The sequence below is a fragment of the Musca domestica genome, unplaced genomic scaffold, assembly GCF_030504385.1.
Source record: "Musca domestica strain aabys unplaced genomic scaffold, Musca_domestica.polishedcontigs.V.1.1 24, whole genome shotgun sequence".
Lineage (NCBI taxonomy): Eukaryota > Metazoa > Arthropoda > Insecta > Diptera > Muscidae > Musca > Musca domestica.
This window is the reverse complement of record NW_026712272.1, coordinates 8,254,897-8,282,270: the sequence shown is the minus strand read 5'-3', so window position 1 is coordinate 8,282,270 and position 27,374 is coordinate 8,254,897. Positions and strand designations below refer to the sequence as shown.

General features: G+C 36.3%; 1 protein-coding gene across 1 annotated transcript in view; it reads left to right on the top strand.

Annotated features, from left to right (window-relative positions):
• The first annotated feature begins 12,683 nt into the window (after positions 1-12,683).
• The window catches only part of LOC101888854 (uncharacterized), a 91,143-nt gene continuing 76,452 nt past the window's right edge, over positions 12,684-27,374 (top strand). Inside the window, exon 1 of the mRNA XM_059123242.1 lies at positions 12,684-12,737. The gene's annotated coding sequence lies outside the window, so the exon portion shown is untranslated. The remainder of the gene's footprint in view (positions 12,738-27,374) is intronic.

The following is a 27,374-nucleotide window of genomic DNA, read 5'->3' as shown; positions in this document are numbered from 1 at the left end:
AGGATAATATTAGAAAATATTTCTTAGAGCAATATACACCTGCCAAATTTGATTATAATCGGTTCAGATTCTTATATAGCTTCGATATACATCTTCCTCCGATTTTACGGTTATTGCTCACCATATACATAAAATATCAGCCAAAATTAAATAAATTTTTTCATATTCGACCGAATTTTACCATTTGATGGAACTCGACCCGGAATATGACCGAGTTCCACCAAATGGTAAAATTCGGTCGAATATGAAAAAATCTATTCAGTTTTGACTGATATTACTTATATGGTGAGTAGTAACCTAAAATCGATGAAAGATATATTTCGAAGCTATATAAGAATCTGAAGCGATCATTGTCTAATTTGGCAGAGGTAATTTCGAGCAGTATCTGATGTTCGGTATCAAAAAATCATTCTTGTAGAGGGCATATTACGCATGTGAGGGACATAAAACCCCAAATCGGATAAAACATATATATGGGAGTTATATCCATATATTGGATCCGATCTTTATAAAATTGTACAGAGGCTTTTCTGGGCTATATCTGATATCTTTTACCATAGATTATTGTTGTGGAGAGCATATTACATGTGCGAGGGACTTAAAACCCCATATCGGATAAAACATGTATACATGTTAAGATGAAAAAACTGCAACCAACTTGCTGTCATTTCTAAGCCACTCGTCCGACAGCTGTTAAAATTATTCCAGTGATAACTCATTATATTGTTTACAATCGCTCGAAAGCATTTTGGTGAGAATTTTCCAGAAAAAAAAATATTCGTGATGGAATTCAAGCGTGATAGGGTGATTTCTTTATATTTGACTGGAGAACCACAAGTGGCTGGGAAATCACAAGTGCAGTGTCTACAACCTATGAAAGAATTATTAATTCGCCTTTTTTTCGATAGAAGGTCATTTCGTGTGCCTTGCATCCACAAGAGACCTTTCGAAATATGTCCCGCCTTTCCTAGGGGTTCCTCTAGAATATTATTTCCAAAAGGAAGACCCCTTCAAATTTGTACTTTGTTAAAAAACAAAAACATATTTAGATGGAATTTCTAAAAATTAGGAGCATATTTTCATACCCTCCACCATATTATGGAGGGTATATTAATTTTGTGATTCCGTTTGTAACTCCTCGAAATACTCATGTCAGACCCAACAAAGATTGTATATTCTTGATCAGCGTAAAATTCTAAGACGAATTGAGATAGAAGGCTAACATTTTGCACACATGCATATTTTTCCAGTAGGCAGGTTAAGTTCGTAAATGGGCCATGTAGGTCCACGTTATCACATAGCCCCCATATAACGGTATTTTCCTCCGATATTCGGTATTTTGATGATTTTAGCGACATATTTCATCGGAATTGTTTCGAATTTGCTATTTGAAGTTCGTAATGGATACTACAGCCTAAGACAGAAAATTGTCCGTGCAGGTCCACGTCTTCGTATAGGCCCCATATAACGGTACCTCCCGATAATCGGTATTTTGATGATTTTATCGACATTATTCACCGGAAATGTTTCAAATTTGGCATTTGAAGTTCGTAATGAATACTACAGCTTAAGGTAGAAAATTGTCTATGCAGGTCCACGTCTTCGTATAGCCCCCGTATAACGATACCTCCCGATAATCGGAATTTTGATGACTGTAGCTACATTATTCACCGAAATTGTTTCGAATTTGCTATTTGAAGTTCGTAATGGATACTACAGCCTAAGACAGAAAATTGTCCGTGCAGGTCCACGTCTTCGTATGGGACCCATATAACGGTACCTCCCGATATTCGGTGTTTTGATGATTTTAGCGACATTATTCCCCGGAATTGTTTCGTAATAGATACTACAGCCTAAGACAGAAAATTGACTTTGCAGGTCCACGTCTTCGTATGGCACCCATATAACGATACCTCCCGAAAATCGGTATTTTGATGACTGTAGCTACCTTATTCACCGATTTTTTTTGGCTTTTAAAAAAAAATACCTATGCAGGACCATATCGTCGTATTGACCCTAATAATACAAAATTTTAACGGATTTTATTGTTTTTGAGAATTTCCAAATTCGTTCCAAATGGTGTAGGGTATTCAAAGTTCGGCCCGGCCGAACTTACAACTTTTTTACTTGTTTAAAGTTATTTGATTTATAAAAGGCCAGCTGGACTTTCAGGACATTTCTTAAACTTTAAAATATTTTGAAATATTTTTGAAAATATCCAGAAGTATTTGTGAAGCGGTTTCCGAAAAAATCTTGATTTGTTGACCCCAGAATGGTATTCTTTTATACATAAGTCCTGTAGGTATTAGTTCATCTTTCGATAAACTTTCCTCGTCTACCCCACGAAGTAACTGCCCTGCCCTCTTGGCTCTTTAATCTCTTACCCCTTATGCATTTAATGAAAAAATATTTTCTCCCCCCGGACCCTCTTCAAGTATTTCCATAATTCATAATTAAATATGTCTGTGCCTCCATAGCCAGCTGATGATGAGTTTTCGGGTCAAAAGGTTATTGTCGTTTATTAAGCAAAACAAGATCTATATATGATACTAAAAAAATAAAATAAAATAAAAAATTGTCATTCTCAGACACTTGGAACGACATGACGATGGTGATGACGAACACACAAGTGCTCATGTTCATGTAATTTGTGTACCAAGAAAAAAAACAAGTAAAAAAACATTAAGTTCGGCCGGGCCAAACTTTTAATACCCTCCACCTTAGGGTAAAGGAAACATTAGAAGAAATGTGGCAAAAACCATTAAAATGCCGAATATCGGGAGGTACCGTTATATGGGGGCTCTACCAAATCGTGGACCTACACATGCAAGGTTCCGCCAACGGAGCTAGAACCCATTATGACCTACAAATACCAATTTTCAGACAAATACGTGAAAAAAGGGGCAAAAATCATCAAATTACCGAATATCGGGAGGTACCGTTATATGGGGGCTATATCAAAACGTGGACCTATAATTACAATGACTCGCCACACGAACTGGGACCCATTATGATCTACAACTACCAAATTTTCAGTGAAATTCGTGAAAAAATCAGTCAAAAATCATCAAAATACCGAATATTGGGAGCTACCGTTATATGGGGACTATACCAAAACGTGTACCTATACATACAATGTTTCGCCACACGAACTAGGACCCATTATGACTCACAAATACCAATTTTTACACAAATCAGTGAAAAAATGTTGCAAAAACCATCAAAATACCGAATATCGGGAGGTACCGTTATATGGGGGCTATACCAAATCATGGACCCATACATGCAATGTTTCGCCACCGGAGCTGGAACTCATTATGACCAACAAATACCAATTTTTAGACAAATCCGATAAAAACTGTGGCAAAAATAATCAAAATATCGAATATCGGGAGGTACCATTATATGAAGGCTATACCAAAACGTGGACCTATATATGCTATGTTTTGCCACACATACAGGGACCTGTTATGACCTACAAATACCAATTTTCAGACAAATCCGTTAAATAATGTGGCATAAATCATCAAAATACCGAATATCGGGAGGTACCGTTATATGGGGACTATACCAGAACGTGGACCGATATATCTCATTTTCAATACCAACCATCCTAGACACAATACCAATTGCTCTGCTAAATTTTGGCGCTCTACGTCAAATAATGTGGGCTGTATCGTGATTTCAACAGACAGACAGACAGACGGACAGACAGACAGACAGACAGACGGACAGACAGACAGACGGACATCGTTAAATCGACTTAGAATTTTATGCTGATTATGAATATATATACTTTATGGGGTCTACGAAGAATATTTAAGGATGTTACAAACGGAATGACAAAGTTAATATACCCTCCTTTCCAAGGTGGAGGGTATAATAACAATAAAAAACCAAAGAAGACGACAACAAACTGGTTGTTGTTTTGCCCCCCAGAAAACATTGGAGAGATGGAGGCGGCCATCAGCTGAAACTGCAAATTTATCGAGTTTTGTTATCCCACTCTGATGATGTGATGGCCGATGTTGGCATTTTCCAGAATCTTGAATCATATGCTGGAGATCACTTGACTCGACTCAGTGTCAAGTGTATGGGGGAAAGGTCAGTCAATCGCTCACTCGCTGGCTTGCTCTCATTGTTCTCATTTCCATTTCAATAAATTGATGATCAGTTTATTTAATTAGTGGGGGAAAATGGAGGAAGACTGGTTTGGCTTAAAAGTAGGGGGGGGGGGGTTAATTTTGTTATTGTAACTCTTTTTTTCCGAACTTCTAATGATTTGTTCCGTTTTGCCTTTGAGCTATAATTTGTTCTCTTTAAATGGTAGCTTGTGCCTGTTCCGTTGGAAATTCTGTAGCTTCTAATGATGATTTATAGGTTATGTTTTGAGAAGAATTTCTTAATTGATTTCTTTTCGAAATGGTGTTCTTTAAAAGCATTATTTTTTAATTGTTTCGAATAAAGTGAAAGTTTTCTAGTTTTGTTTAAGAATGCCTCAAGGTTACAAGAAACCCAGATGTAGATTCCATTTTTTCAAAGAAAAAAAATATTCTTTCTATGGAGGTCTCCTATCAGAAAGCCTATTTAAAAAACATTGAACCTGGCCATTCAAAATCGACTTCAATATTATCACCACATACCACCGAGATAATGCAATTCACGAGGTAATTACGTCCATTCCCATGACATCAGCACCAATGTCCCCAAACATAGGCTATCAGATGTAGATATTTTGCTACACTTCAACGATTATTTCGCCTCTAATTCTAGACAAAGTGTCTCTGCGAAATGACAACGCACTTGAGCAGGAGGTAATTTGTTCTGGGGGGAATTACCCGCAATAGAACACAAAATTTGAAATTTAAATCCATTAGAACTTTAATTAGAATTTAATGGACCTGTCAAAAATGACAACAACGACTATTAAGACTTTTGGAAATTCCGAAATTTATAAATGTAATTAAATGTCATTAACTATGAATTTATCTGATAATCTCTTTAGATGACATTCTAGGTTTATCCTATTTTATTACGAGAAGGAGGTCTTGAGGTGTTCTATTCTTAATAGATCGTTTATATTTGCTAGCAGCAATCATATATTCCTTATAGAGGTCCTAAAAAGTCTTCTAATGGAAGTCCTTCAAGCTCTTGTATTTTTATTAGACGGTCTTTAAGGATTCCTTTATTTTATTGATGTTCTCGTCTCTTTACAAATCCTTTCAAGCCTTGTGAGCCTTCCTGGTTTCTATTATTAATAGAGAACCTTCAAAAGTTCTTCTCTCTAATGGGAGGTTTTAAAGGGTTTCTTGTTTTTATAGAAGGCTTTTTCTTTTTGGAAGGCTACCTAGCGCTTTGTTTTGAAAGGATGTTTTTATGTTTTTTTCCCCCTGGTAGTTGACATCTAAGTTCTCGTTTTCTCAAATGATGGTCTTTAGGGGCTTTAATAATTTATAAAAGCTCTTAATGGGCTTTAACTATCCTGGAGGGCCTAGAGAAGCTTTAATGCTTAATACATTGTGGCTTTAGGTTTTAAAAGTCGACATTGAGGGCTTATATTCTAAATAAAATAAATTTTAGGCCTTCATAACTTCCAAGTCTTGCAGGACTTGAAGGCGATCCATTTCTTAACAGAGTACCTTTAAAGGCTTTATTTTCTTACAAAGAGGACCTCAAGCCTTCAATCCTTAACCTCAAGATTTTTTTTTAATTCTAGAGGTCCAACAGAGCTTTTTTCGTCCACAGAAGCCCTGTAAATCGTAATAGAGGGCCTTCAAGAATTTTCATTCCAAAAAAAAAAATGGTTTCCAATGGTTTCGGTTCTTTATATAGGGCATTCGAGTGTTATACTTCTAATAGAGGACCCTTAGGTGACGTATTTCATAAGAGTGTATTCAAGACCGGTTCGCGTTAATTGTGCACCAAATGGCCAGTATCAGTCCAAATGAACTGAATTTTGGCACATCCAACCGAATTCAGTCTGGTAACAAGTATCTGAAATTCAGATATAGCCATAGCTCCCATATATGTATATGTTTTATCCGATTTGGTGTTTTAAGTCTCTCACATGCGTAATATACACTCCACAAGAATGATAATTGGTACCGGACATCAGATACTGCTCGAAAATACCTCTGTCAAATTTTATCGAGATCGGTTTAGATTTGGATATAGCCCCCATATTAATCTTTATTCAATATCAGGTTTTTTGTGCACCAAATGACCAAAATCTATCAAAAAGTCCTGAATTTTGGCACTTTCGATCGAATTAAACTTAGAAGAAAGTACTTAAAATTTGGTGAAAATCGGTTCAGATATAGCTATAGCTCCCATGTATATGTTTTATCCGATTTGGGGTTTAAAGTCCCTCACATGCGTAAAAAATGATATTTGGTACCAGATATCAGATGCAGCCCAGAAATACTTCTGTCATTTTTTTTGTGATCGGTTCAGATTGTGGTATAGCCTCCATATATAAATCTTCATTTGATTTCAAGGTTATTGTTCACCATATATAAAATATCAACCCAAATGGGAGTGGATTTTTTCATATCCAGCCGAATTTTCCCATTTGGTGAGTCTCGGCTCCAGTCCTTTTTAATATAGTCCTTCTCGAAGTGATATCATGACCTCTGTAGCAATTTTATTTGGTTTGAGAGGTAAAAATGCCTCCACCAAATTTAGAGAAAATCGATTCAGAATTGGATATATCTCCCATATATTGGTTCCCTCTCAGAGCAAATTATAACTGCCTTAAAGCCATGATAAGCATTCAAATAAGGTTCATATTTGGTAGGATCTACTCCACATAAATTCCCAATACCAACTTTTTTTGCTAAGAGAGAGGCATAGTGGTGTATGGTACAATATAGTCGGCCCCGTCCGACTTTTGACCTCTCCTTACTGGTTGTCAATATAAAACCTTGATGGCCTTGCATTTTCTATAGAAAACCATCATAAGTCTGTATCTTTCCTAGAAGGCCCTTCAAGCTATTTTACTGTCAATAGTAGACACTAAAGCCCTTGAAGGTCTTTTTTTGAAAAGTTTCAGATCTACAGAATAACATCTTTAAAACCTTTTATCCACACATAATTTCGTTCTTAAGAAAAATGAATACCTCTTCATTGATTCCTCCCTTCCATAGACGTCGTCAGGTGGAAGGTTCGGACCCCATCCAAATGGGGTTACTTTTTTGATTTTTTTTTACATTTTCCCGGGAAAAGTTAATTTTTTGCTACAAGTCCACCTTCCATATGGCTTTGGAATGTATTTTATGGCTACATTTTTGCTCCCTTTCGAATTTACTCTTCTTTTATGCCCTCCACCATAGTATGGAGGGTATATTAACTTTGTCATTCCGTTTGTAACACCTCGAAATATACATTTTAGACCCCACAAACTATATATGTTCTTGATCAGCATAAAATTCTATGTCGATTTAGCGATGTCCGTCCGTCTGTCCCTCTATCCGGACAGACATCCGTCTGTGGAAATCATTCTAGCTTACGAACAAAATGAAGTAGATTGATAAAATTTTACTCAAATGTATATTATGGCTGCAGGACTTTTGGTATTAAAAATGGGCCATGTAGGTTCACGTTTTGGTATAGCCCCCATATAGCGGTACCTTCCGATATGCGGTGTTTTGATGATTTTAGCGACATTATTTACCGGAACTATTTCAAATTTGGTATTTGAAGTTCGTAACGGATACTACGGCTTAAGATAGAAAATGAGCCATGTAGGTCCACGTCTTCGTATAGCCCCCATATAGCGGTACCTCCCGATCTTCGGTATTTTGATGATTTTAGCGACATTATTTACCGGAACTATTTCAAATTTGGTATTTGAAATTCGTAGTGGATAGTATAGTATAGCCTACGACAGGAAATTGTCTATGCAGATCCATGTCTTCGTATAGCCTCCATATAACGGTACCTCCCGTTCTTCGGTATTTTGGTGATTTTAGCGAATTTATTCACCGGAATTGTTTCAAATTTGATATTTGACGTTCGTAATGGATGCTACAGCCTAAGACAGAAAATTGTCTATGCAGGTCCACGTCTTCGTATAGCCTCCATATAACGGTACCTCCCGATATTCGATTTTTTTAAAGTTTCGCATTTGAACATTATAATGGCTTATGACAAAAGTTAGTTATGCAGGTCCATGCCGTCGTATAGACCCTAATATAACAGCTTCAATCGGCATTTTTAAGGTTTTAACAGAATTTCTAATGGATTCAATTGTTTCTGAGAATTGCCAAATTCGTTTAAAATGGTGGAGGGCATTCAAAGATCGGCCCGGCCGAACTTACATCTTATTTACTTGTTTGTTAAGTGAGCTCTACTAAATAGGCGTAGTGGTGTAGCCCCGCCCGACGTTTGACCTTTCCTTACTGGTTGTCAATATAAAACCGCTTCCACTTTCTATCGAAAACCATTATAAGTCTGTATCTTCCCTAGAAGGCCCTTCAACCTATTTTACTGTCAATAGAGAAACCCAAAGCCCTTGAAGGTCTTTTTTGAAAAGTTTCTGATCTACAGAATAACATCTTTAAACTTTTCTATCCACAGATAATTTTACTCTTAAGAAAAATTGATCCCTCCCTTCCATAGACGTAGTTAGGTGGAAGGGTCGGACCCCATCCAAATGGGGTTACTTTTTAATTTTTTTCTTCATTTTATCGGGAAAAGTCAATTTTTTGCTACAAGTCAACCTTCCATATGGCTTTGAAATGTATTTTGTGGCTACATTTTTGCTCCCTTTCGAATTTACTCTTCTTTTCTCTCTTATCTCTCCACCATTTCAAACCAAACCTGAATGAATGCTTTTGTTTGCCTAGCTTTTGACAAAATATTTTCAAGCATTAAATCACTTCTTAAATTATTTACTTTTGAGACGTTCGTTCTGTGCCGTTTTCTGCTTTGTTTTCCACTTCAGAACTCAAAGTAGAAGCAACAGCAAAATAGATAAACATCATTTATTTTACTTTCTTTAATAATTTGTTTATTTTAGATTGTTTTTTCTTTTTTGTTTTGCTTTTTGTTAAGCTTCTTTTACACCTCCTCCCCTCATACCCCCCATTCCTAAATGATGAATTTGTTTTATGAAATATTTGAGAAGATTTGTTTCTTCATTCTTTAGTGGGTTGACAAGTTACCTGGCCCGCTGCTGGGTTGATTGGTCGGGTGGTCGGGTGGTCGGGTGGTTGGTTGGTTGGCTGGGTGTTACGCTTTGTTTTGGATGCCATAAACGTGGAGAGACAGGGAGATAAAGCCAGCGAGATGAGTGAACTTTTCCATTTGGAGATATTTCCAGCGATGAAATAAAAAGGGGGCGATTAAAGCATAGACGGAGATACCGGCAACAGAATTCAAACATCCGAAAATTTAAGCAGCAGCTAAGCGGCAAAAAAATGGGTTGCGCTTAATTATTTACGTTTTAGATTTGCTGGAGTGTTTTTTTTTTGTAGAACGAAATCAAAAAAATAAGTTATCGTCGGATAAGAATTACCGAACAAATAGAGACACAACAATTTGTCAAGAGTCTAATTATAGTAACATTTTTCGTTAACTTTTTTGGGTTTTTTTTTTGATTTTTTGTTTGTTGATAAACTGCGGCAAGTCTATTTTTTTGCCTGACTTAGGCCAGGAAGTCAGTCGACACGCCGCAAAGTAAATAATAATATTTGACACATAAATTCCAGAAGATGAATGGCAACCAAAGCAAAAATTATTTATGTTAAGGTTTGGTGTGGATGAAACTGGTATTCGTTGGATAGAAGATGACCTTTGAAGTGACCCCTTAAAGAGGTATTAAGAAAATGAAGACAGAAGACATGATATATTATTTACATAAAATCGGAGGGAAATATATATATATATATATATATATATATATATATATATATATATATATATATATATATATATATATATATATATATATATATATATATATATATATATATATATATATATCGAATCTGAACCGATCTCGATGAAATTTGGTAAATATAATTGCATATTACGAATGTCGGGGACTTAAACCCCAAATCGGATGAAACATATATATTGGAGCTGTAGCAAAATATGAGCCGATTTTTCTTGCTTCTAGAATGAATTCGGACGGATATGCAAAATTCAGTAAACATATAGCGCACAACAAAAATGAAATCGGACGAAAATATATATGGGAGCTATATTTAAATCTGAGTCGATATTCACAAAAATCGCCAGACATGCTAAAATCCCTTTGATTCGGACTGAAATTATGCATTTCGTGCAAAATACTTATAAAATCGGGCGACACTATATATGGGAGCTATGTCGAAAATTGATCCGATTATCATCAATTTTAATAGGGTTCGTTGTTGGACCAAACAAATGACTTTTTGGGGAAAATTTCATCTCAATCGAATTATAAATGTGACCTGTTCTTTGTTTACAAAAACAGGCATAAACTAAACTATGGGCCAATCTCGTTTCCTTTTGCATGTTTCAAACAAATAATACCCTGTAGAATACCCTGAAGAAATGGTCCCATCTCTCCCATCTTTATAACAGATCTTGTGTTGATGGAAATATTGAGATGTACCAAGTCCGAATGGAATCGAATATCAATTTCGTGTTTTATAAGCTTAATGGATATTCAAAATTTTGACCCTTTGTGGGGAGGTACACGAAGGAGTGGTCCCATCTTCGCAGCAGATTTTATGTTAGTAGAAAAAATGGAATGTGTAAAAAATGAAGAGAACCGGACGCTTCTTTTGGATTTCATGTTAGTTATTGAAAACTTTGACCCTTTGTGGAAGAGGTACCAGAAAAAGTGGTCCGATATCTACCATCTTTATAACAGATCTTGTGTTAATGGAAATATTGAGATGTGCCAAGTCTTGAATGGAGTCGGATGTTAATTTCGCTTTTTATGAGCTCATGGATATTCAAAATTTTGGGCCTTTGTGGGGAGGTACCAAAAGGAGTGGGCCGATATATCCCATCTACACAGCAGACCTTGGGTTAAGAAAAATATTGTGAACTGTGTAGTTTGAAGACAATTATTTCACATTTCATAAGAGTAATAATTATTCCAAATTTGTGATCTTCTGCTGATGAAAATATTGAAATTTGCCAAGTCTGAAAATAATCGGATACTCAATTCGCATTTTATGAATTTCTGGGTTATTTAAAATGTCGACCTCTTTGTGAGGGAGGTACCAAAATCGGATTATCCTTTTTCTTTCTGTGCCATAAAACATTTTTTTTTTGAAAATTTCGACATTTTGAGGGGGAGGTACCAGAAAGAAATTGCCCATCTCCAAACTCGATCAAAGTTTGATAATAATATTACGATGTACCAAGTTTGGATGAAATCGGATACTCCCTTCGAAAGTTATGGTGCGCACCAGCCAGACGGACGTACGGACATCGCTAGATCGACTCCAAATGTTTGGTCCAAAGAGACCTAGGGTCTAAAATCGTTATTTCAATGAGGCACTTTTTGGCCGTATCAAATGATATTTACTCTTTGTAGTCATGTGGCTGAGGGTATAACAAATAATACCATTTTAGAATTTTTTGTTAAAGTCCGAATTTTAAAAAAATGCTTTGGTACAAATATGCTGCACTCCATCAGTTACTCTTATTCCAAATTTCAGAATTTCAGCTCCCTCCGGTTGTCTAATATCAAGTATTCAGTATTTAGCACTTTTCGTAACGTCTTAGTACGAATATCCAAAAACCCTTGGGCTTTCTGTTCATTTAAATTACTGAATTATGGCCGCATTGTGGACCCCTATTAAAATTTCAGCACTCAAAATAGATTTACTTATGGGAAGGAGTACGTCTAAATATATTTTCAGAAGGTTTCTCGAAGGGGTCAGATACGTTTTGAAGATTAGAGTCCCTTCTTGAGGCTTTACTAGATGTCAACATCTATGGGCACTAGATTTTTGAGAGGTTTGAACACAATGAAATCTTCCATAGATAAAAAACCATCAGATGCTCCTGCTGAGATTTTCCAAACTCCAAACTCTTTAGATAAAAGTCCTTTCCTTTTTCATTTATTTAATACCCTAATTTTACCCATACCCTCCTCAAATGGCATTTTTTTAATGAACACCTCACATTCTTCATACAAACCAACATCTTAATTGTCAACTGTCACCAATAAATCAATCAATTGTCTCTTTGTCTGTCTGTCTGACCCAAAAAAGGTCTAATGAAGTTTTCAAAATGTTTTCACATTTCAGTGGCTATTAACCTAATCGAGCCAACGAACAACTCCAAAGACATGCATTTAAATCAATGGACGTGGCGGCCATTGGGTTCTTAATCTCTTCTTCCTCGTGTTGCAAGACGTACACACACCTCGAAATGACGGAGAAAATATAAAAGTGTAAAGAGGGGAAAGGGGGACATCATTATGGATAAACAATTAACAACATTATTTATAATCTTTGTGGGAGCCACAAAACACTCGAAGGGATTTATTTATGTTTTTATGCTTTTTATGGGTTAATTGATTTGTTGTTGTTTGTGTTTTTTTTTTTCTTTTTTCTCTTAATTAATTTGTTGTCTATATTTTTCAATGCTGTTGTTGGTTTCGTTTACTTTTTTTTAATTTTTTGTAATGTTTTTTTATTTTTATTTTCTTTACAGATCTTCATGTAGAGCTTTACGGCATTTCATTGCAATTGTCACCCCCCACTCTCGTTGGTTTCGAGCTCTAAATGGTAAGTGTGTGTTTTTGAAAATAATTTTTTTTGAAATGTATTTATATTTATCTTTAAAGTCATGAAAATACATTTTTCATAGTTTTTTTTTGTTGAGAAAGACCTCCAAGAAATCTTCCACAAATAGTAAGCCTTTAAAAGTCTCATACAGGGGCATAAATTTTGGTATATTCCAGTAAGGTCGTCCATTTCGCTTATGCCCTTAGTCTGATATAATCATTGGAGGTAACAGGTTTGAATAATGTTACTAGAGAGTGGGTCAACATAACCCACATACATTTTAGTGGGGGAGGTACCACAGAGGAGTGGACCGATATAGCCCAACTTCGAACTGGGTCTAAGTTTGATAATTATATTACGATGTACCAAGATCGGATGCTTCCTTCAAGAGTTATAGTGCGCACTAGCCAGACTGACAGACGGACGGACGGACGGGCGGACATTGCTAAATCGACTCCAAATGTCCTGAAACGGATTTGGTTCAAAGACACCTACGGTCTAAAGCCGTTATTTCGACTAGGCACGTTTTGGCCGTATCAAATGATATAAATCCTCTCTAGCCATATGGCTGAGGGTATAAAAATGCATCTTTGTGGTTCCTTCGATTTTTTTTAAACCTGATTGTTGACTTCGATAGAATTTCAAAAAATTCAGGATAAAAGTCCACAGAGCTTCAGAAAATAATTTTTAAAGCTCCTTTTTTTAGGGATGCTATTAGTCCATAATTTAAAAAATACCCACGATGGCTCTTCGATTAATCATTATGCAACAAAAAAATATTAAAATATGTATAAATAATATAAAATGATTCGTACAAATAGGGTACGAAAAGTAATAAAATGTACAAAAAAAAAAAAAAAAAATAATAATAAGAGAGAGTCAATGATGAGTGAGAGTCAATGATGAGTGCAGGATAGATGTGCCAAAGCGTCTTAGAAAATTCGAACTTTAAGGCCACGAAAAGTTCTAAAATTGTAGCAAACTTCGAAAATGGTACCATTTAGTATTAAGTGGACGAATAGAACTAAAAACTGTTATGAGAATCATTGTTGGACAGTAAGTTTGATACGTGAAGGTGGAATTTAGAAATGTGTGCTAAGTGTGCGAACAGTACTAAATTTGGAACAGTTTGTTAAGGGTGAACGGATGAAGCTGGAAATTTAAAATTTTGTATTGGGGTCCCTGTTGGTGGTAGGATTGTTTGGATAAAGAGATGTTTTTGTAAATGTGTACTACCAGTGCCCGAAAAGTACTAAATAGTACGATATTTGGTACAATTTGGTATTAAGTGAATAGAAAATGCTTGAAAACTGAAATTTTGTCTTAGGGTCGCTGTTCTTGTGTAGCCTAGACTTATGGATGTGGTTCTGGAAGTGTGTATTATAATTGTACAAAAAGTACTAAATTTGGACTTGGTTGAAGGAATAGAGCTGAAATTCTGAAATTTGACATTTTGATAACTGTTGGTATCTGAGGTTTAGGATTGAAGGTGGATTTGGAAATGTGTCACATATTTCTACGAAAAGTACCTAATGGTATTAAATGTTGGTATTGGGTGAAGGGACAGGCCTGGAATCCTCAAATTTGATAGTGAGGTCTCTTTTAGTATCGGGGATTGCGATATGGAGGGGGTTTCGGATATGTGTACCATAAATGTACGAAAAGTACGGAATGGTGCTATATTTCGTATAAAGGGATATAGATAAAATTCTGACATTTGATTTTTTACATTACTGATGATATATGGGATTGAGATATGGAGTTGGTTTTACGTACTATAGTTATTCGAAAGTACTAAATCGTACTAAATTTGGTATTCGAGGAAGGGGTAGAGCTGGAATCCCGATATTTAATATTGAGATCTCTCATGGTATCTGAAATTGAGATATGGAGGTGTTTTTAATTTTGAGGTCTCTTCTGTTATATGGGTTCGAGATATGGACACGGTTTTGGAAATGGATACTATCATTGTTGTAAATTTGGTCTTCGTTGAAGGGATAGAGTTAAAATTGTGAAATTTGATATTTAGATTACTGATGGTATCTGCATTTGAGATTTGGCGGTGGTTTGGAAATATGTACTATAATTGTACGAAAAGTACTAAGTGGTACTAAGTATGATATTGGGTGAAGGCATAGAGCTGAAATTCTCAAATTTTGATAATGAGATTTCTGTTGGTACCTGGAACTGAAATATGGAGATGTTTTTGTAATATGTACTGTAATTGCAGAAAATGGTACTAAATTTGTAATGGAGGAAATTAAAGAGCTAAAATCTAGAAAGTTTATTTTAAGGTCGCTGTTGGTATTTGGTTGGAGGTGGATGGGGGAATGCATACTACAGTTGTTCGAAAAGTACTAAATTGAACTAAATTTGGTATTGCGGGAAGGGATAGAGCTAAAATTCTGAAATTTGATTAAGATGTCACTTGGTATCTGTGTTTGAGATGTGGTGTCTTTTTTTTTGGAAACGTGTACTATATTTGTACGAAAAGTACTAAATAGTACTATATTTGTTGTTTGGTGAAGGGATAGAGCTGGAATGCCATATTTGATATTGGGGGAAGGAATAGAGCTAAAATTCAGAAATGTGATATTGAGGTCACTGTTGCTTTTTGTCCTTACGTCTGTCTGTCCGTCTGAGAAAATTACTCTAGCTTCCTAACAAGGTGGAGTAGGTTGATCTAATTTTACTTAGATGTATTTTTGTGTCTGCAGGACATTTGGTATAGACAATGCCCCAAGTAGGTCCACGTATTGGTATAGCCCCCATATGACTGTACCGCCAAATTTAAGGTGATTTGCTTGTCTGAGTGACAATTCCAACCGGATTTTGCTACAGCGTGTAGGCTACACCACATTTTCTCAACAGTGGGTCGCTACCCATACTTTGGAAAATATTGTTCTACATTTTCTACTTGATGGGTCTCCCAAATAAGGCACATAAGCTTTACAAGTGTTAAGAAAAATTTTCCACACTCCAGACAGAACGTTTACAACACCTTCTATAAAATTTTACACCGAAATTCCTGGAACATTCTATCGATCATTCACAACAACAATCCTGACAATGACCTTCGTCGAAGAGGTAAATAAACGGTTGGAAACATTTGTTGTCTTCCCTGGAACAATGGAAAAATTGTTGCATAATACACTTATGTATTTTTAGTCAACCGCAGAACAAACAGTGATTCCTTTGTTGAAATATTTTTAGCAAATCAGTCAGTCAGTTCACAGACATTGTTAAATTAATCTGCAATAATGGTCTCTTGCAATAATATTGAAAGATTCTGAAAATCAGCGATTGTATTATTACAAAGAAAAGAGGGAGGGATTCCCCCCAACGGGAAAGAAGAGTTTGATTTCTTACAAAATCATGTTGGAGAATGGCGGACTTCGTTAGCAATTCCAAATGCATGTCATTATACCCTACACCACAAGGTGGTCCAGGGTATTATATCTTTGTGCATTTATTGTAAACAGGCAAAAGGAAACGAGAGCATAGAATCACATACTGAGTCGATTTATGCATGTCCGTCCGTCTGTCTGTCCGTCCGTCTGTCCATGTATTTTTGTAAACAGTAGTACAGTTTGCATTTATTGCCCTATCCAGATGAAATTTTGCAAAAATAATTTGCTTGGGCCAAGGACGAACCCTATTGAAATTGGAGATAATCGGTAAAAATTTAGATATAGCTCCCATATATATCTTCGTCCGATTTGCCTTTTTTGTGCACCAAACGTGTAATATCAGACCGAACATTATGGAATCTTGCACATACAACCAAATTAGGCCTGAAAATAAGTATGCCAAATTTGATCGAAATCGGTTCAGTTATAGCTATAGCTCGCATATATATTGTTCATCCGATTTGTTATATTTGTTACCCACAGCCGTAATATGCACTCCGTAACAACAATATTTGGGGAAATATATCCAATATAGCTCAGAAATACATTTTCTAAATTTTATCGAGATCGGTTCCGATTTAAATATAGCTCCCATATATAACTTCGGCCGATTTACCTTTTATTGTGCACTAAACGTCTAATATTTGTCCAAATGGGATGGAATTTAACACTTACGACCGAATTTAGTCTAGAAGCTAGACGATATATAGCTATATCGGGTCAGATATAGCTATAGCTCCCATATATAACTTCGTCCGATTTACCTTTTATTGTGCACCAAACGTTTAATATTTGCCCAAATGGGATGGAATTTGGCACTTACGACCGAATTGAGTCTAGAAGCTAGTATGCCAAATTTGGTGCAGATCGGGTCAGATATGGCTATAGCTCCCATATATCTCTTCGTCCGATTTGCCTTTTATTGTGCACCAAACGTCTAATATTTGTCCAAATGGGATGGAATTTGGCACTTACGACCGAATTGAGTCTAGAAGCTAGTACGTCAAATTTGGTGAAGATCGGTTTAGATATAGCTATAGCTCCCATATATATTGTGTTCATCCGATTTGTTATATTTGTTACCCACAGCCGTAGTATGCACTCCGTAACAACGATATTCAGGGAAATGTGTCAAATGCAGCTCAGAAATATTTTTGCCAAATTTTATCGAGATCGGTTCCGATTTGAATATAGCTCCCGTATATATCTTTATCCGATTTCAAATTAATTCTGCACCAAATGGGCAATACAAGTCCGAATTTAAAGGCATATTTAGTCCTTTGAACTTTAAATTAAAATTATAATCATGGCGTGTATGATTAAATTCTCCCATAAAATCTTTTAATTGTTATATGGAGCTCTACTAAATTAGCAGAGTGGTGTAGGGTATCATAAAGTCGGCCCCGCCCGACTTTAAGACTTTCTTTACTGGTTTTGTTATTAAATATGTTTATAACTTACAACAATAAAAAAAAATTAAAAAGAAAAGGCTAATTAAGGGTGGTTTGATGAGGGAAGTGAGCTATGGCCAGGAGGGGCTGACTGGCTGATCATTGACGATTATGTCATTTTTCAGTATTGGGTCCAATGAACACCCTTAACCCCCTCCGCTAAAGCCATTAACCACACACACTCATACATAGGGTGGTGGAGAGGGTGCCAAACATCCATTTATTTACTCACCCATCCATTGCATTGCATGTCAAGCTCATTGTTGTCGTTATTGTTGTTGTTCTTGTAATAATAAAAAATAATATTTATATTTTTTTTCTCTTTTCATTTAATTATATTAAAATTAATTACTGTGGCCGGAATATACATTTTTTTGTGGATTTTAACATTTGCTGTTTTTTGTGGTTGTTGTCATTTGTTCGTATTGTTGTTGTATTTGTTGTGTCAATTTGTGCTGATTTGTCAATCAGTTTATTATCTTTTGGGATAATTGTATTAAGTCATTTTATTGTTTGATTGACTAAATGTTTTCAGGATTGGTGTTTGTTTTTTTTTTCGCCACTCATCGAAAATTATGCACAGTGGGGTCTCAATAAATGGTGTTCACTTTTTTCGAAGTTATAAATCAATTAGGTTTTTGAGAAGCCAATAGTGGCTTCAATAGCAAATTTCAGCTCTATCTCAGCAACAAATTTAGTAACACTTAGTACGCATATCCAAAAAAATCCCCACCTTTGCATCCTAAACACCAACAGTGATCCAAAATTAGTACCATTTAGTACTTTTCGAACAATTATTGTACACACTTCTAAAACTACCCCCATATCTCAGGGCCCGGGATTCCAGCCCCATCCCTTCACCGATTACCAATTTTAGTACCATTTAGTATTTTTCGTACAAATTGTCCTAAATTTCCTAAAATTCCAAAGCCAACGCCAAAATCTCAAACACAAATGCCATCAGTTATCTAAATATCAAATTTCCGAATTTTATCTCTATCCGTTCACCCAATACCAAATTGAGTACCATTCAGTACTTTTCTCACAATTAAAGTACACTTTTCGGCAATCACTTCCATATATCCAGGCTACACCTAAACAGCGTTCCTAATACTAAATTTTAGATTTCAATCCCGATCTGTTTACCCAAAGCCTAATTGTACCAAACGTAGTACTATTTAGTACTTTTGCGCATTTGGAGAGTACATTTCTAAAACCACCTCTTTATCACAAATTAACCACCAACAGAATTTCAAAATTCCAGCTACATCCGTGTTCACGCTAAACTAAACGGTTCCAAATTTAGTACTAATTAGTACAGTTCCTCAACCATATCCGATCACATAATACTAAATGGTACCATTTTAGAAGTTAAAAACCTTTTTCGAACATTTCCTTTATTTAAAGTATCTATCGGTCTATCACAACTCCAATTTGTACCAAATGTAGTATCATTTAGTACACATAAGTACGAATTTCCAAAGCTTTCTACATACCCCAATCCTATACTCCCACAATAATCCTCATTCTAATTCCACCCCTTTACGTTCGCCCAAATACAAATTGTACATTTTAGTACATATATGTACACATTTTCAAAACTATCTACATATCCCAATCGCACACTCCGACAGTAATCTTATTTCCGAATTTCAAGATTCCAACTCGATTGGTTCTCCCAAAATTTAAATTGTACCAAATTTAGTACCTCTTAGTACATATATGTACACATTTTCAAAACTATCTACATATCCCAATCGCACACTCCGACAGTAATCTTATTTCCGAATTTCAAGATTCCAACTCGATTGGTTCTCCCAAAATTTAAATTGTACCAAATTTAGTACCTCTTAGTAAATATAAGTACACATTTTCGAAACTATCTACATATCCCAATCGCACACTCCGACAGTAATCTGATTTCCGAATTTCAGGATTCCAACTCTATTGGTTCTCCCAAAATTTAAATTGTACCAAATTTAGTACCTTATAGTACACAAAAGTACGAATTTCCAAAACTTCCTATATATCCCAACCCTAGGATGTAATAGTAATCTTACTTCAAAATTTCAGAATTCCAGCACTATCGGTTCACCCAAATTGAAATTGAACCAATTTTTGTACCATTTAGTACTTTTCGTGCACATTAGTACACATTTCAAAAACATCCTCCATATCTCAATCCTACACTCCGGCCTGTAATGATAATTTTTAATTTTAGTATTCCAGCTCCAACCGTTCCTCCAAATTCAAATAAATTAAGCACCACTTAGTACTTGTCGTACATGAGTACACTCTACCAAAAATACCACTATACAACGCCTCTACTCCTCAACCTTGTTTCCCATTCCAAATTTCTATCTAAACGTTCACATGATACGAAATGGCATCAAATATAGTACTTTTCGTACTTTACGTACACTTATAGTGCGAATTTCCTAAAACCATTTTAGTACATATATTCCTCATTTCGAATTTTTCTCTAGCTCTACTGGTTCTACAAATACAAATGATACTATATTTGGCACCTTTTAGTCCTTTTCGTACCGTTCTAGTACGATTTTCCAAAAACCCAGCCATATCTGACACATTCGGACCAAGGTTGACCCTCAACCAAAATTTGAAGATTCTAGCTTCAGCCATTTCGTCTGGGGGTTGATGAATCGTTAAAAAAAAATAAATATCTCCAAATAGAATTTTTCGAAAATTGTTTCAAAACTTTATCTGCGCCGATTGTTTACATTTTTTTTAACTATTTTTGAAGCACGGCTAAATTTTTCTTTGTAGCTCCGCAATGGGAGATTGGTTCTCGGATTTTAATTTATTTTTTCTTCACGATCCTGGATTTTTTGGGTTCTGTCTTGTCTCAAAAATTGTGATTATGATTTTATTTTTTTACATTGGGACCCAAATTTATGCATTTTTAAGTTACTGTTGGTAGCTCCGTCGAGGATCTTTGTTGTAATTTTTTATACATTTTTTTAGTTATTTAAATTTCAATAAATGGTATTTATCCAACATCCACTGTATAATAATTTAATTTTTAAAATAATATTTTTTTGAATATGATTTTTTAATTGCTCACATTCGTGTTGCCCATAAAAGTTCCCAAAGTAATGTCTCTCTCTCTGTGATGACAATCGTTAAAAAATACGAAATAATTAACAATTTTTTTTTTGTTTGCAACGAAAAATGGCAAAATGGAGAATATTGTTGTTGGGCAATTAAACATGTCACAAGTCATAACATTAGGGAACCGGGAATTAACTATGATTTAATCTTTTGAAGTTTTTGTAATCAAGACAAGTAATAGTTTTTTTTTAATATTTTATATAACTAAAAAAATGATTGTTAATGATTGTTAATCGTTCAAAGAAATTGTAAAGAAGACCAGAAGGTCTTCTTCTAAAGGCATAAAAGACCAGAGGGTCCTCTCATAGAAGATCAGAAGGTGCTCTCATGGGAGGCCAGAAGGCCTTCTCGTGGAAGCAAGAAGCTCTTCTTCTAAAAAAGATCAGAAGGTATTCTTGTATAGAAGACCAGGAGGTCTTCTCATACAAGACCAGAAAGTCTTCTCATAGCAGGCCAGAAGGTTTTTCTTATAGAAGGCCAGAAGGTCTTCTTATAGAAGGCCAGAAGGTCTTCTCATAGAAGGCCGGAAGGTCTTTCCATAGAAGAGACCAGAAGATCTTCTCATAGAAGGCCAGTAGGTCTTCTCATAGAAGGCCAGTAGGTCTTCTCATAGAAGACGAGAAGGTCTTCTTCTAAAGAAGACCAGAATGTTTTCTAAAGAAGACCAAAAAGTCTTCATCTAGAGAAGAAGAAGGTCTGTCTTTAAAAAAGAGAGGAAAATCCTATTTTTAAAAAGGTCAGAAGGTCTTCTTTTAAAAAATATCAAAAGGTCATCTTCTATAGAAGACCAGAAGGTCTTCTTCTATAGAAGACAAGAAGGTCTTCTTCTACAGAGGAACAGAAGGTCTTCTTCTACAGAAGACCAGAAGGTCTTCTTCTAAAGATGACCAGAAGGTCTTCCCATAGAAGACCAGAAGGTCTTCTCATAGAAGACCAGAAGGTCTTCTCATAGAAGACCAGAAGGTCTTCTTCTAAAGAGGACTAAAAGGCATTCTCATAAAAGGCCAAAAGGGAAAATGGTAAGGTCTTTCATAGAAGTGCCGAAGGTTTTCCCATGGATGGCCTGGAAGTTTTCTCATAGAAGACCTTGAAGTCTTCTCATGGAAGAGCTGGAAATCTTTTCATAGAAGGCCAGAAGGTCTTCTCATAGATCTTACCATAGAAGAGCTGAAGGTCTTCTTCTGAAGAAGACTAGAAGGCCTTTTAGTCTACACCTAAAGTAACCCGGAGGTCTTCTTCTAAAAAAGACCGTACGTCCTTTTTAGAGAAGAGAAGAAGGTCTTCTCATAGAAGACCCAATGGTCTTCTGATTGAAGTCCAGACGAATGTCTTCTCTTCGAAGACCAGAACGTCTTCTCTTGAAAGACTGGGTCTTCTTTCGGAGCACCAGAAGGTCTTCTTTTGGAATACCAGAATGTCTTTTCATAGAAGGCCTCGTGGAAGACCAGTAGTTCTTCTTCTGTAATACAGAAGGTCTTTTTTCTGTTATCTATGGTTTGGTCTTCTTTCTCTCTTACCTTCAATGGAACTCAATCCATGAACCACCCCACCTCCCCGAGATCATCACCACGTCTATGACCCCCTTTCGAGAATGTCCAGAATTAGTTTCAAATTCTGCTCTCCTCCCCCTTCTCCCCCCGTATCTTTGACAAATGATTTCAACACTGTTGGTGTTGAATTGACAGCACGAGTTCATGACACACGATGTTAGTTCAATAGCCAATGCAACAAAGAGCAAGAGAGTGAGCGAGAAGAGAGAAAGGGGGGAGGGGGGGGGGGGAGAGGCAATGCCACAAAACTAACAAATCATTTTTTTTTTGAAATTTCAAATTTGGAATACGTATTGAAATTGAAATTTCAAACACGTTAACTGAAGCAACTAACAAAAGAGTGACTCGGCGGGCTGACTGAGTGACTGTCAGACCACCTGACAGTCGGACACATTGTCGAGCTTGCTGGCATAATTGTGCATGCATGTCATCCATGCCATAGAAATATAAATATTTGCTGTTGTTTTTTTTTTCTTTTTCGCTTTTCAATTCATTTTCGATTTCGGTATTGTTCCGACGAGTGACGAACGTTTTTTTTTCGTTGCTGTTGTTGTTAAAACTTTATTTAATTGTAGCCATGACATGAAATAATGCTTGGCTGTTTGTCGCTGACACTTTTTGGTGGGTAATGTCCAAGATCAGCGCGAGCACCACCCCCATGTCCTCCTCCCCCCATTCATTTATGTTGCCACTAAATGTTGGCATTAAATATTTGTCTTTAGGGTCTTTACAAAGCGACAACATCGAATTTAGTGTTGTATTGGATTATTGTTGTAGTTGTTGTTGTAGTTGTCATCGACAATTATTTGTACTCATTTTTCTTCTTTGTTGTTATTTTCTTTGTGTCGGCTACAATAACTTGAAGGTTCGACTGGCTAATCGATCACACAGCAAATCAAAGTGAGGTAGGTACTCGAAACCAAAAAAAAAAAAACAAAATGTCATTCCAATTTTTGTCTTCTTTCCTTCAACTGAATTTCGAATTTCACTTGGCACGTTTCGGGGTTGTTGCTGTTGGGTAGTCGAAGTTTGTCTGGCTTTTCTTTCTTCTTCGGCAATTATTTATGGTTTTTAAGACCTTCATAATAATTGGTGAAAATTTGTTGCAATGACCAGAAAAGAAGATTTGAAAAGGAAGCGATGGAGAAGGGGAGATAAAAGAGGTTATGTTTATTTTGAGTTGAAAGAAATTTTCTCTAAAACTCCAGTATTTTTCTAGAGGAGTTGGAGGTCTCCTTCTAAAAGACCATGAAAGGCCTGAACAGCTAAATGTTTTTTTTTTTCAGAGTAGAAGAAGAACTAGAGGACTTTTCATAGAAGCCCTGAAAAAGATCTCCTGGAAGAACTGAAAAGGGGAAGACCTAGAGGACTTTTAATAGAAGCCCCGAAGAAGATCTCTTAGAAGAACTGATGGGGGCTACTCGACCCTCCTGGAAAAGGTTTTCATATAGAAGACCGGAAGGCGGTGTTTTCCTAAAAGAAGACCAGAAGGTTATCTAATAGAAGAAGACCCGAAGTCTTTTCATGAAATAGCTAAAGATCTCTTCAGAGAATATATGAGAGTCTTCTCGTAAAAGAGTTGTAGCTCTTCTCCGTAGAAGAGCTGTAGGTCTTCTACGTAGAAGAACACAAGGTCTTCTTATAGAAAAACGGGTAGGTGTCTCTTCCTAAAAGATTTGGAGATGATTTCTTATAGAAGACTTGGAAGAGATTTTCCTATAAAAAACCTAGGAAGACCTGCAAGAGGTTTGCTCACATCAGACCTGCACATAGTTTTCTCATAAAAGACTTAGAGGAGGTTTTTCTCATGACAGACCTGAGCCTTCTCATAGAAAACCAGTCCAGAAAGTCTTATCATGGAAGACCTGGGGAGCTGAAGCAGGTCTTCTCCGCAGAAGATCTAAAGGAGGACTTCTCACAGAATACCTAAAGGAGGTCTTCTCCTAGAAGACCTGAAGAAGGTCTTCTCTGAAGGACTTTTCTCATAGAAGACCTGAGGGTCTTCTCCTAGAAGAGCTGAAGGTCTTCTCCTAGAAGAGCTGAAGGTCTTCTCCTAGAAGAGCTGAAGGTCTTCTCCTAGAAGAGCTGAAGGTCTTCTCCTAGAAGAGCTGAAGGTCTTCTCCTAGAAGAGCTGAAGGTCTTCTCCTAGAAGAGCTGAAGGTCTTCTCCTAGAAGAGCTGAAGGTCTTCTCCTAGAAGATCTGAAGGTTTTCTCCTAGAAGAGCTGAAGGTCTTCTCCTAGAAGATCTGAAGGTTTTCTCCTAGAAGAGCTGAAGGTCTTCTCCTAGAAGAGCTGAAGGTCTTCTCCTAGAAGAGCTGAAGGTTTTCTCCTAGAAGAGCTGAAGGTCTTCTCCTAGAAGATCTGAAGGTTTTCTCCTAGAAGAGCTGAAGGTCTTCTCCTAGAAGATCTGAAGGTTTTCTCCTAGAAGAGCTGAAGGTCTTCTCCTAGAAAAGATGAAGGTCTTCTCCTGGAAGAGCTGAAGGTCTTCTCCTAGAAGAGCTGAAGGTCTTCTCCTAGAAGAGCTGAAGGTCTTCTCCTAGAAGAGCTGAAGGTCTTCTCCTAGAAGAGCTGAAGGTCTTCTCCTAGAAGAGCTGAAGGTCTTCTCCTAGAAGAGCTGAAGGTCTTCTCCTAGAAGAGCTGAAGGTCTTCTCCTAGAAGAGCTGAAGGTCTTCTCCTAGAAGAGCTGAAGGTCTTCTCCTAGAAGAGCTGAAGGTCTTCTCCTAGAAGAGCTGAAGGTCTTCTCCTAGAAGAGCTGAAGGTCTTCTCCTAGAAGAGCTGAAGGTCTTCTCCTAGAAGAGCTGAAGGTCTTCTCCTAGAAGGTCTAGGAGGTCTTCTCAAAGAAGAAAGTGTTCTCATAGAAGAGCTGCAGAAAGTATTTTCATACAAGACCTGAAGGAGGTGTTCTCGTAGAATACCTCTTCTCTTAGAAGACTCAAAAGTCTTCTCTTGAAGACCAGGAGTTCTTCTCTTAGAAGACTTGGAAGGCTTCTCTTAGAAGGTATGAAGGGGAGTTGAGGAAGGTCTTTTCTTAAATTTCTTGGAAGTGTTCTCTTAGAAGACTTGAAAGTCTTCGCTTAGAAAACTTGGTAGTCTTCTCTTAGGAGACTGGGAAGTCATCTCTTTGAAGTCTCTCAGGAGATTTGGATGTCTTCTCTTAGAATACTTGGAGGGGAGGTCTTTTTATACCAAAGCTGTGACCTTTTCCTAGAAGACTTGGTAGCCTGAAGGACATCTTCTTAAAGAGGTCTTCTCATTATCTTTTCGATTTATTGATTTTTCAGTTTATCGTTGTTTTTGTTTATTTTCCCAATTTTGATTAGCGAAAAAAATCTCAGTCATTCCATTATGAAATAATGGTGGAAAACTTGTTGCAACCATAAATGGCATTTCTCTCTCTCTCTCTCCTGCTCACTGTGAGGCTGCCGATAAAATTGAAAATTATCTAACCGACTACTACCATAGATGGCGCCATGGTGGATAAATTAGCTGCCGTTTTTGGTTTCTTTTTGACATATTTAGGTTAGATTTTTGGTTTGAAAAAAAATGCTACTTTTTAAATATTCAACAAAACAAACAACAACAAAATATCAACAAAACCAGCAACTCAACACGTTTAGGCAGTAAAATTTCAAATGCTTGAGTTTATGTAATTAAATGACAGAACAACAACAAAAGAACGTGTGTGGTTGAGTTGAAAATTTTGTAAACAGAAAAAAATATAAAAAAAAATAAACAAGAATTTTATAGAATCAGATTTTATGGGGTGTTGAAGAGAATTGGGTGTCATTTGAATTCAATGCCCTTCTCAGAATTGTTTTGATGGGTATAATAAATAGGCGATTGAAGTTCACAATTGGGGAAACCAAAGCGTAAGAAAACCTAATATTTCAAGGGAATATAAGTCTGTTGAAGCTCCTTTGATCCCAGGGTAAATGGGTAAGATTTTGGAATTAACAAAAAAAATAAATATATAAATAAATTAGAAAAAAAAAAAAATAAACAACTAAAAAAGCTGTAAGTTTGGCCGGGCCGATCTTTGAATACCCTCCACCATTTGGAACGATTTTGGCAATTTTCAAAAAATAAAAACCGATAACAATTCTGTTGAAATAAAAATACCGCATGTAGCCGTTATATTAGGGTCTATACGACGACGTGGACCTGCGAAGCCAACTTTTGTCATAAGCAGTAACAATATTCAAATGCGAAACTTGAAAAAATCTGTTTATAATGTATCTAACATCATCAAAATACCGAATATAGGGAGGTTCCCTTATATGGGGCTATACGAAGACGTGGACCTGCACAGACAATTTTCCCTCTTAGGCTGTAGTATTCATTACGAACTTAAAATACCAAATTTGAAACATTTCCGGTGAATAATGTCGCTAAAATCAACAAAGTACGAATATTGGGAGGTACTGTTATATGGGGGCTATACGAAGACGTGGACCTGCACAGACAATTTTCTGTCATAGGCTGTGGTATCCATTACGAACTTCAAATACCAAATTTGAAATAATTCCGGTGAAAATTGTCGCTAAAATCATCAAAATATCGAATATCGGGAGGTACTGTTATATGGGGGCTATACGAAGACGTGGACCTACATAGCCCATTTTCTGTTTTATGCTGTAGTATATATTACGAACTTCAAATACCAAATTTGAAATAATTCCGGTGAATAATGTCGCTTAAACCATCGAAATACCGAATATCGGGAGGTATCATTATATGGAGGCTATACCAAAACGTGGACCTACATGACCCATTTTCAATACCATAAGTCCTGCAGACATAATACACATTTGATTAAAATTTTATCAACCTTCTTCATTTCGTTGGGAAGCTAGAGGGATTTCCACAGACGGAGAAATGGACAGATGGATAGATGGTCAGACGGGGGGACGGGCGGACATCGCTAAATCGACATAGAATCGACATATGCTGATCAAGAATATATTTACTTTGTGGGGTCTAAAATGTATATTTCGAGGTGTTACAAACGAAATGACAAACTTACTATCGTGGAGGGTATAAAAATTTACCAAAAATAGTTAATAAAAAATCGAAATCTTTACATTAGAGGTATGT